This window comes from Oryx dammah, unplaced genomic scaffold (assembly GCF_014754425.2).
Source record: "Oryx dammah isolate SB20612 unplaced genomic scaffold, SCBI_Odam_1.1 HiC_scaffold_11163, whole genome shotgun sequence".
Classification (NCBI taxonomy): Eukaryota; Metazoa; Chordata; class Mammalia; order Artiodactyla; family Bovidae; genus Oryx; species Oryx dammah.
The window spans coordinates 6,351,589-6,353,454 of NW_024080556.1; the positions used below are offsets into that span (position 1 = coordinate 6,351,589).

The following is a 1,866-nucleotide window of genomic DNA, read 5'->3' on the forward strand; positions in this document are numbered from 1 at the left end:
TTCCAATGAATATTCAGGGTTTATTTCTTCTAGGATTGACTGGTTTGATCTCCTTGCAGAGAATTTTTTAGAGAGGTCAAAAAGAAAATATTCAGTGAAAAACAGTTGGTGAGTAGAAATAAAACTGTAAGAACTTTATCACCATATATTTATCACCATATCATTTGAAAATGCTTGTGGAAAGGAGTATTTAAAGAGTCTGTGCAAGAGAACATTATTGCAAGCATTTATGTGTGTGTATGCATTTGTGTTCACATGTGTGCATGCCTGCTTGGAATACTAGCTAAAAATAATGAAATTAGAGTGCAGAAATTATGTATTACCCTGTAAAAGTTAAGGAGTCATAGAATAAATCAAGCAGGAAATTACATGCCACCTTGATTTTAGAATTACACGTTCTAAATAAGTGATGTTATTGCTAACTAAGCTGTTCCTATATAGTTGTTTTTTTTTTATTGTATCAGTATCATTTTGGCATATGGTAACATACTTCATTTTACGAGAAAGGATGGTAATCATATTGGTATTGTATGATTGTATATATTATTTTTAATGTTTTTAATGCTTTCCATTCATAGACCATAACTTTTTCAGCTTGCCAAAATTTTTCATCCTCAAGATTCGGTTTTCTGCAAATTTATTGATGAATTTATTTTTAAGTATTTTTTGTTAACTAATAAAATAATAATGCTTCTGTTTGGAGAAATAACTATCTTAAATAAAATATTTTATAAATCTCCTTAAAAATATGTTTTTAGGGAGTTTCCCAGTGGTCCAGTGGTTAGGACTCAGCACTTTCACTGCTGTGACACAGGTTCAATCCCTGGTCAGGGAACTAAAATCCCACAAGCCATACAGCACAATCAAAAATAGAATAAAATTAAATTTAAAATATGTTTTTGAAAGAAGATATCATATAACAATGGGCTTCCCTGGTGGCTCAGATGGTAAACAATCTGCCTACAGTGCTGGAGACCTGGGTTCAATCCCTGGGTTGGGAAGATTCCCTGGAGAAGAAAATGGTAATCCACTCTAGTATTCTTGCTTGGATAACTCTATGAACTGAGAAGCCTGGTAGGGTACAATCCATGGGGTCACAAAGAGTTGGACATGACTTGCACAGCACAGTATAGTAGAACAATAAAAATGTAAATGTGATAATTAAGATCAAAATACATGATGACTGTCAATAAGAAAATAATAATAAGATGCTAAGCCTCTCATTTAAATTGAAAGAATATAAGATATACTATGTATTTCACATTAACTCTGTAAAGAATTTTTTAAAAAGTGGTTTCCTCAGCAAACAAAAATACACTTTGTATAGGAAAAACAGGAAAGAATGAATAATAAGTAATTAAAAATCAGAAATCAGTCAATAATACAGAAGATTTTAAAACTACATTTATTAGTGGATTATTTGAAGAAAATTTATGAAATGTGCCAGTTGAAAGGCAAAGCCTGTTATGTTGATTAGTCAATTAGAATTACTGTTATTTTGAGCTACCTGTGTTCTATGTACCAAAAATACAAAGAAAAACAAGACAGACTTTCTATTAATGATTAGGAAAAGACAATAAATAAATGAAAAATAATAGTTCTAAAAAGGGACAAATTAAATGATTAAGTCCAGTAGTACAGGGAGCATTTAGGTAGCATTGTCAATGGTTATTTTCTCAGGGCAGGCAGAATGTGATACGGGACCTGAATTTTGTGGAGTAATTGCATTTTAGAAAATGGCCATATCCTGGGACTTGACAAGGTGAGGTATATTTATCAACTTTGAATAAGAACTGAGCAAGTAAAATGTTGCCAGGGACTGGTAGGAAATAGCAGGAAATGAGGAGTTGCTGTTCAATGGGTATA

General features: G+C 31.9%; 1 non-coding gene across 1 annotated transcript; it reads left to right on the forward strand.

The window, feature by feature from the left end:
• The first annotated feature begins 763 nt into the window (after positions 1-763).
• On the forward strand, positions 764-836 carry TRNAE-UUC. The gene has a single exon. It is a non-coding gene; the product is annotated as a tRNA-Glu (tRNA).
• Positions 837-1,866: the final 1,030 nt, after the last annotated feature.